We start from the raw sequence: 9,297 nt of genomic DNA on the forward strand, positions 1-9,297 counted from the left end.
CTTCGCTATTAGGAAGTTTCTCCTTAATTCCAGATTGCTTTTCTCCTTGATTAGTTTCCAACCATTGTTTCTTGTTCTGCCCTCTGGTGCTTTGGAGAACAATTTGACCCCCTCTTCTTTGTGACAGCCCCTCAAATACTAGAATACTGCTATCATTCACCCCTAATTCTTTTTTTCTTTAGACTAGCCAAACCCAAATCCTGCACCCATTCTTTATATGTTTTAGTCTCTAGGTCTTTGATCATCTTAGTTGCTCTTCTCTGAACTTTTTCCAAAGTCTCAACATCTTTCTTGTAGTATGGTGACCAAAACTAGTTGCAGTATTCCAGATTTGGTCTTATAAAGCAGTACTAGTACTTCACGTGATCTTGATTCTCTGCCTCTGTTTATACAACCCAGGATTATATTAGCTTCTTTGTCAGTGGCTTCACACTCCTGGCTCATATTTAAGTTATCATCTGGTAGGATTCCAAGGTCCCTCCAAAAGTTACTGTTTTTGAGCCAGATATCGCCTAATCTGTACTTATTCCTTTGGTTTTCCTTGCCTAAATGTAAAGCTTTTCTTTTCTTCACATTTTTACTTGAAATCCAAGAGGCATCAAATTATATTTATATTTAATATTCATCAAAACTAAGAAAAACAAATTACCCATAAAAATCAGAAAACTCCAATCCAAAAAAAGAATTCTTTGGCGCAAAAATAAAGCTGGCCACATTTTAAACTTTAAAAGACAACTTTATTTGTGTCACCAAATAAAGACTGAATGTACCAATTATCACATCATTCAAGAAGAAAACCTTCTACGTACAAAATCTACTCATGCCTTCTATAACTTTGTTAACAATAAACTCAAAGACTCTAGAACCATCCCACTTAAAGGACCAAATAACATAGACCATAATGATGAATCAGTCAAAGCCAACCTCTTTAACACCTTCTTCAGCTCAGTCTTTGTTAACAACAGTGGCGCATGCCCAACATTTCCTAGCCGCACCACAAATAACCTCAATGATCTTATACAAATTGATTTTATAGCAGGTAATGTTAGAAAGACATTACACAACCTAAAGCATACTTCTTAAAAAAGCTCTCCTCTACCTTGGCTGAACCTCTGAGCATAATTTTTAATAAATCTTTTCATGGAATATTGTTTCTTGAAAGGGAACCGAGTAATATTAATTAGGGATCCTAGGGATCCTGCGGTGGCACTGTGGCTAGAGTGCAGTACTGCAGGCAATTCTACTGGCTGCTGGCTGCCTGCAATTTGGCAGTTCAAATCTTACCAGGCTCAAGGTTGATTCAGCCTTCCATCTTTCCAAGGTGGGTAGAATGAGGACACCAGATTGTTGGGGGCAATATGCTGACTCTGTAAACCACTGAGAGAGGTCCCTAAAACACTATAAAGCAGTATATAAGTCTAAGTGCTATTGCTATTGCTATTGTTCCAAGGAGAACAAAGTGTACATGGGACAAGATTTCTCTTATTCTTCTTGTGTGGTTTCTATACAATTTTGTGGTAACTGTTGTTGATGGTAATGATGATGTTCCCAGGATTTCTTCAGCTTATGGTTTTGGATATTTTTGGCAGTGGCTATTATTAGAAATGCAGCTTTAGAAGCACTAATTTTTATATCTTCTATTTTAATGATCTCTAGAGAATTAGCAGTATCACCAGCAAGCAATTCTATTTTTCCTCTTGTCATCTGTGATATACTTTTTTCTGAATAGTAGGTAAATAGTTATGTAGAAAAGTATTAGACAACATTTGGTTTTCTGAATTTTCATATGTCTTTTGATCATCATCAAAATTTCATGTAGGTCATAATGATGCATAAAGGGAATTTGGGTGCACAATTAATACAAAATTCTGGGATATGTTTCCTTTATTTCAAACATCATCCCACATCCACAGCATGGATAACTATGAAAAAGTAATTGCTTCTCTAATTCAATCAATTCAATTAATGGACTCATTATATGAATATACCATTAAATAATCAAGGCTGATTTGAATCAGTCTTATCGTTTATACATTTCACCACCTTTGACTCTCCACATCACGAAATTCTTAAGGCAGATTCTAGAGACACATTATACTCAAAAGAAATTCCTGGTGACTTCCACTAAAATTTAATTTGATATATATGAGTTTAGGTCAGGAAGTCGCAGAGAACCTCAGAAATATACCCATATATTTGCATGTCCTAAATCTGTGCTCATGATTCAAACATTAAAAACAATTAGGAAAAATATCAATGAGAAAGAAGCCATTACTTGCCAATAGCATAGATGTTCATCTCAAACTTGCAAAACTCATTAGATTATCCTTCTAGCCAGTGAAGGGCTACCAAAATTTTTACTACCACACTGTGGGCTTGGCTTATGCAGGGTGCCCTGCATTTTCTTTCAACATCTTTCAGTGCAAATTGGGTGCTCTGGGGCAGAGTTCCATTTTCGCCAGCCCACTGCATTTCCACACCCCACTAGTCCGGGCAGTAGCCCACCCCTGCTTTTAGCAGAATGTATTATTTTCAGGTGAATCAAAAGTGGTAGTTGTCTTGCTACATAGATATGAGAACAAGATTCCACAATAGAAAGCAGTAAGGCTAATAGTAGTAATCAGTCAATTACCAAAATCGAGCAAGTGTTAAAACTATACTCCCACCCAAAAGACAGCTTTCTGCATTTAGAGAATGAAAGGAAGATACACCAATACTTGAACATTGAATTCATTATAGATTGAGATATACAGCATTATAGATTCATTATAGATTATAGATTGAGATATACATACAGCATTTGCTGAAATGTTTTTTGTAATTGCTTCATAACTTTTCTACAATAAACATACTTAGATGAACTTTTGTGTGCTTGGAAATTTACTATTAAAGTTTTTGCCTTGTTTTCTGACGGAAGACTGATAATGTCAGTTGTTATGTCTGGTGGAAACCATAATATATTTTGCAGTAAAAACCTGATACCATCTGACAAGCACTGAGACAATAATGTCATGGTTCGTGGTTATTCTGCTGGGTCAGGATCTGGACAATTTGCTATCAGTGGAGGAAACATGAATTCTGCTTTGTATCACAAAATTCTGTAGGAGAATAGCAGGCTGTCTGTCAGTTGCAACTAAAGTATGGATGAGCCAAGGAGTAAGATAAGAATACTAAATATGCAATACATGTGGTACTGCCAAAGAAGAGATCCATCAGGAATGAATGAATTGAAAATTTGATGTACCTGTTTTGCAGGGGGAGAAACTATTATTCTTGAAATATATTTATCAGAATTTAAATGGGAAGGGAGGACAATGTATATCTTTTTTCCCCTTTTATGCACATTTCTTTTCTTTTGTCTAGTTTTTCTTTGTTTTTGCATTTTTCTGCCCCCTTACCATTTTGGAGTTTATATTTTAACATTCTAAATTATTTATTTTTTCAGAATATCGGAAAAAAGAGAATTTGAAGGTTTGGAATACAAGATCAAAAGCCAATTGCAACTTCCTAGAAACATTGTGGCAGGGCCTGAAAAGGGGAAGTTTATGCTAGAAGATGCACAGGTGATACTGGGCTGAAGCAGTTCAGCATTGAAGGGATGGGCTCAAATTCCTATACAATGATGAGAGAGTGGTCAATCAATTACAGGAAGCATGTACTTTTAACTGACGTCATGGACCAGACCTGGCTCACTAGAGGAATCAAATCATTTTGAAGATGCAACATAGTTTTATTAGCAAGCATCTGTAACAAATCCCCGTTGGCAGCCCTCCCTGCCAGCAACAGTTGCGGTGGGGGCTGCAACATACGGAAGGGAGAGGCCGCCTTTCCTGGGTAACCACTTGGCGATGGGGGATCTTGCATAAGGACACGGGATTCCCCAGAAGGCTCCACGCCGGCTGCGCGTACGCAGTCAGCATCTTGGGGCAGAGCAAGGGGACACTATTTAAGGCATCCCCTCGTGCTGCCATGTCCCTTTTGCATGGTGATTCAATTGGTGATCTCCTTTAAGGCACCTTTTGGAAGGTGATGGGCGGCCCCTTGCCATAAGCTCAGGGCAGGCCTAGCCTGAGTAATGGAGGGGGGAGGTCCTTGGGGCTTGCTGACCAGGAGCTCATGAGGGGAAATGGGGGTGAGTCCTCCCACATACAGTCGGCATGGCCAAGAGCAGGGAAAGGGGTTGTTGATCCCTCCCCTTTACCTGGCAAGGAGCTTTCGCCCTTAGTTGCTTAGAAATGTTATTGACAAGGTTTTTCCACCCCTCTGGTTCACCTCTGCAGGTCTAAGGCTGGCAGCAATAATTAATTAATTAATTAATTAATTAATAATGTGACTCATTAACCCATTCTGTCGTACATGTGTTATTCCACCTGCATCTCAATGCAGTACAGATTGGGCTCCAGACAAAGCAGTGGCTATTTCTTGAGCAATGCTGAGCAAAGGCAGAGTTGTAGCTTATATACTTTTGGCTGAAGGAAAGATAAAATGAGCCGGGGTGGCGCAGCAGGTAGAGTGCTCTACTGCAGGCCACTGAAGCTGACTGTAGATCTGTAAGTCAGCGGTTCAAATCTCATCACCGGCTCAAGGTTGACTCAGCCTTCCATCCTTCCGAGGTAGGCAAAATGAGGACCCGGATTGTGGGGGCAATAGGCTGGCTCTGTTAAGAAGCGCTATTGCTAACATGTTGTAAGCTGCCCCGAGTCTAAGAAGAAGGGCGGCATAAAAATAGAATAAATAAAATAAATAATAAAATAAAAGCAAGGGTAGACAATGCAAATTACAGCACAAAAAAAAAAGATTAAAAATAAAGGTAGAGAATGTAAATTACAGCACTACTTTTCCACACTGTCACAAGTTATATGAATTTTACATTAATAATTATATCATGGAATATAAAAGGTATTTGAACATCTTTGAGTCCCCTAAACTTTTTTTATATATATTAATGGGCTTTTAATTATTTCTAACATCAGACTACTATTGTACACTGCTTTATTGTTGCTGTTAGCCGCCCCGAGTCTCCGGAGAGGGGCGGCATACAAATCCAATCAATCAATCAATCAATCAATCAATCAATCAATCAATAAACAAACATTTTAAAAAATCTATATTTAAATTATATAAATCTGTAGATTTTCCCCTTCAACCTATTATAATATTTCTAGGGTTTTCCATGTTTTCCTTTTTTTCCCAATCATTAAGAAAGAAAGTTTAAAAATGGGCAGGTTTTTTTTTTAAAGCTGATATACTGAGAAGCAAAGCACCAGATTCTGGCATCCTATTTTCTTATAAGAAAGCCTTTATGTTATCTTCATTATATAGAGCAGACCAAGAAGTAAACTCCACGGAAGTCTAAAACTCAACTTAGGTACCTCAGGTAAGATGGACTGCTGTAACCGAATCTTAAAAGATTGATATTGCTTTACCTGCTTCCCCTCTTATAGTGATGTGAATTAGAGGGCTATTTGTCTAAGATGTAGCTTTGGTAATGGAACTATCTTATCTCATCAAGGACATCTTCTTTTCCCTCTATACTTTGGCTAAGATAATAGTGTTCTCGGTCATCTAGATTACCTTTTGGTAACTGGATATTTTATGGCTTGCCATATCTACTAGGGCAGCCATTTCACAGACAGGTAAATGTCTCTTGCCATATATTTTTAGAGTGCACCTTTTATATGCTCCCAAATTGCAATATGCTTCCTAGCTGCAAAGTAATGAAGTCATTCTGATCCCCCCACCTCCATAATATATACTCAAAGATGGGAAGGGAAACTTTATCAGTCCAGTGCAAATATACTTGCCCCAATCTGTTTTGGAAATTTGATTTTATTATGGTAAAGAAGAAATTTTCTGAGCTTGGATTTCTGTTTCTATCATAAAAATGTTTTCTTCGTCTTCAGAATGCTAGACTGTAAGGTTCTTGTGCCTTTTAAAAAAGTAAATATTTGACAAAAGCTGTATTCTTTACCTAAGCAGAATTCATGTATAGATTTAATTATTGGAGGCAATAAATCAACTGTTTGTTTTTCGGTTCAGTATAACATTTTTCTATTACTGTAAGCTCTGGTCAATATAGGACTACAGTTTGTAAGTATTTAGAACAATACAAATATAACCAATTGTGTTTATAATTTATTTTAATATTTCTAAAAAATCAGATTAATCGGTGCTTCTCTTCTACAGGAAGAAAATAGCATGTAAAGCAAAATCAAGCATGTGTAATGCTGGCTGATTTGCATATATCTGTGCTTGGGATATATTAAAATTTATGTTCTGCTCCTCTTGGAGCAGGATGTAAATCTCTATTATTAATTCTGGCAGCTTCCATGTATTTAAATATCTGGAACTCTTGCAGATATACTCCTTATGATTATTTAGCTTATCAACTCCACTGTTGAAAGAAATGGTTTATTGAAGGAAAATATTGTGCTTATTCCAGGAAAACTGAAGATATCACTAAAAAATAACTGAATAACAAAGCTGGAAGGGATCTCGGATGTCTTCTAGTCCAACCTCCAGGTCAAGCAGGAAACCCTATATCACTGCAGACAAAAGGTTGCTCCAATTTCTTCTTAACTTCTGCAGGAATGTCTTTCCACTGTATTATATTTTTATTATAATATAATATAGCCTAGCCTAGCCTAACCTAACTTAACTTAACCTAACCTAACATAATAAAATATAATAGAATATACAGTAGATTCTCGATTATCCGTTCTTCGGTCATCCAACATTCTGGATCATCCGACATGGTGGCTCTCCAGAGGCATGGCCGTAGGCATTTCTACGCCCCCAGATATGTCCCCAAACATGGCAGCCACAAGGGGAAAGACGACGTGCAGAGTCAGGCACCCAAACACGTCCCCAAACATTGTAATGAAAAGGAAGAAGGTCATTGTACCAGTGGAGCAGAAACTTGAGGCAATCAAGAGACTGGACAATGGAGAGACATTGCAGAAGGTAGCAGAGGACTATGGCGTTTGCAATTCATAGTGATTTCAAGGCTTTTCTTAGACCCTCCAGATTATCCATCATTTTCAGCTATTCGACTATCAGCCCGCCTGTTTGGATAATTGAGACTATAATATAATATAATATAATATAATATAATATAATATAATATAATATAATATAATATAATATAATATAATATAATATAATATAATATAATATAATATAATATAATATAATATAATATAATATAATATAATATAATATAATATAATATAATATAATATAATATAATATAATATAATATAATTAATATAATATAAACATAATATAACATAACATAACAATATAATATAACAATATAACATAACATAACATAACAATATAATATAACAATATAATATAATATAATACTATAAATAACACAACACAATGCTACACTACACTACATAACACAACATAACACAATATAGCACAATACAAAAATAATAATAATTAATAATAATAATAGTAATAATTTATTAGATTTGTATGCCTCTCTCCAAAGACTTGGATAATATATATAGTATAGTTGTATTAAATATATTAATATTACATAAGTTAATTAACAAATCAAGATAATAATTAATGAAAATCTCAAACTTTGGTGAGTATATAAGGTGTATAATGAGTGTTCACAGATGGCTTTATGGAACAATAAATTTTAAAAATATTGTCAAAAGTTATTGGGCTTTTAATAAGTATGAATCAGAGCTATGACTCATAGAAAGAGATATTCAGAGAAAGAGATATATTTTCCATCTCTCCCTCTCCTATTTTTATCTTGTACATATTCAGTATTTTGAGTGCAGGCCATCTTTTATGGCAATGAATCAGTTAAATCTTAGTTCTGTTACAATGACATTTCAAATTGCCTGTTTCTTTTGAACATTTTACCAAAAATTGAAAAAGAAACTGAAAAATGGCTTGCATAAAACTGTTTTAGATATTGCTACAATTTGCTACACAGTGACTTCCTGTTTGTAGCATTTTTTAAAAGACCTTCAAGATGATATCTTTAATTTGATGTTTTCACTTTTTTAGCATTGATGAGGGACAATTCCTTGAGGATTTTAACTTAAAGTTTTTGGTTGTTTCTGTTAAAAAAAGCTTTTTTTAAAAAAACCCACCTAAATAATGACACACTAGAAAAAATATTAAGTAATTAATTTGTAAAGGTGTCCCGGGGATAATCTGTACATTTATTTTTATTATTTTATGAAGCAATTTTCTCTAAGAAAACTTAGTGGCTCATCAGTTGAACCTTTTTTTATTCTGTTTTACAAAGCAATTGGCCTGACTTTTTAATAGAAAATCAATATGTCTTGTATGTTCCCTCAGTTGAGAACAGATTGCACTTCAATGGAACACCAAAAGTACTAGAATCAATATTTGGTATCTTTAACTAAAAGGCTGTCAGCAAAGGTTGGAACAGATAGCGGCCTTAACTATCAAAGCAGTCAGTCCCAGTTCAGATTACTGATCTGAAAGAAATGGGGACTTATATATTTCTTTTCCATGTTCTGTAAGGTCAGCTTTTCACAAATTGCTGCATATTTCAGGCACATGAAGACCAATGCATATGCTTTTGATTATTACTATAAGGCTTCAAACACTCTCTCAGTATATATTGAACAGGTAGGGTGAAATGGGTTATAGAAACATAGAAACATAGAAGACTGACGGCAGAAAAAGACCTCATGGTCCATCTAGTCTGCCCTTATACTATTTCCTGTGTTTTATCTTAGGATGGATATATGTTTACTAATTATGTTTACTAATCATACCTTTATGCCGCAGTATTTCCAGATGATGATGAGGAGAGGATGTCGCAGACAATATACCTTAGTAGCCATTAGAATTGTACAGAACTTTGAAGGAAAACGTGCTTTGATGATGACTTGAGCAAAATATCCCTTTGAAAGACTTCCCATCCATCATTTACAAGGCTTGAAGATGCCTAATTTCCACAATTTGGTGCTCCCTCCCTGCATTTGCTAATATCACTTGTTGATTCTAAAAAAGGAAGTGATTTGTGTGGGTGGATTTCTAATATAAAATCTTGTGTTTCCATCTATCTATTTTATTAATCCAATTTCATAGCTTTAGAAGAAATATCAGTTCATTCCCTGGGTCATTATAACCATTATCAAAAGGCTGAGATGAAAATGTCTTTTTTTTTCCTCCTAGGCTTCCCTTTTCCCAAATCATACTTTTTCCCCATTTTACAATGGTTTCTTTCCAGCTATTCACAGACAAAAATTTTGGATTAGTTGTTCATTATTTACAGTACAGCAAAAGGAG

At 35.3% G+C, this 9,297-nt stretch overlaps 1 long non-coding RNA gene across 1 annotated transcript; it reads left to right on the forward strand.

Moving 5' to 3' along the window:
* The first annotated feature begins 5,329 nt into the window (after positions 1-5,329).
* LOC139165959 (uncharacterized) lies at positions 5,330-8,844 on the forward strand. The gene is made up of 3 exons (XR_011558854.1): positions 5,330-5,377; positions 6,443-6,558; positions 8,794-8,844. It is a non-coding gene; the product is annotated as an uncharacterized lncRNA (long non-coding RNA).
* Positions 8,845-9,297: the final 453 nt, after the last annotated feature.

This window comes from Erythrolamprus reginae, chromosome 3 (genome assembly GCF_031021105.1).
Source record: "Erythrolamprus reginae isolate rEryReg1 chromosome 3, rEryReg1.hap1, whole genome shotgun sequence".
Taxonomy (NCBI): domain Eukaryota; kingdom Metazoa; phylum Chordata; class Lepidosauria; order Squamata; family Dipsadidae; genus Erythrolamprus; species Erythrolamprus reginae.